This window comes from Phalaenopsis equestris, unplaced genomic scaffold, assembly GCF_001263595.1.
Source record: "Phalaenopsis equestris unplaced genomic scaffold, ASM126359v1 Scaffold234658, whole genome shotgun sequence".
Taxonomy (NCBI): Eukaryota; Viridiplantae; Streptophyta; class Magnoliopsida; order Asparagales; family Orchidaceae; genus Phalaenopsis; species Phalaenopsis equestris.
The window spans coordinates 52,265-52,861 of NW_018252564.1; positions in this window are offsets into that span (position 1 = coordinate 52,265).

Below are 597 nucleotides of genomic sequence, written 5' to 3' on the forward strand. Positions count from 1 at the left end.
CAATTTGGGGCTAAATTTGGGAATTTTGGATTTAGGCCAAAATTAAATGGATTTGAGACTTTAACAAGGCCAATTTATGGTTGATTTTGATGTATAGGAATGTTATAAAGATTTTTCAACATTAATTGATGCCAATTGACTAGGATATGGGTTCAATTTGGTGAGATTAGGTCATATGGTTAAAATTATGATTTTGACCCAAATCAAAATTGGGCTCAAATCATAGACCAATTGAGCTTCGATTTGGTTTAATTTGGTCATATCAAAGGTGAATTTGAGTTTAGGATTGGAATTGGGGTCAAGTGAGATCAAATTGATGGACATTTGAGTTGGATTTGGGGAAATTTGAGCCTTTAAAGAGCAATTTGGGGATTTTGGTTAAAGATGTCAAATTGGCCAAATTGGGTCTTGTGATAGTTGAGAAAAATGAAATTAGGAATATTTGGGAGGTTTGGAAAAATTTGGGATTATTTGGGATTTATTGAGATTTTCTAGTAATTTTTGGAATTTTTAGCCCAAGAGGGGTATTTTGGTAATTTGGGGGTGTTTTAGGGGTAAAAGGCCAAGATGGGTATTTTGGTAGAGTTGAGGTACTAA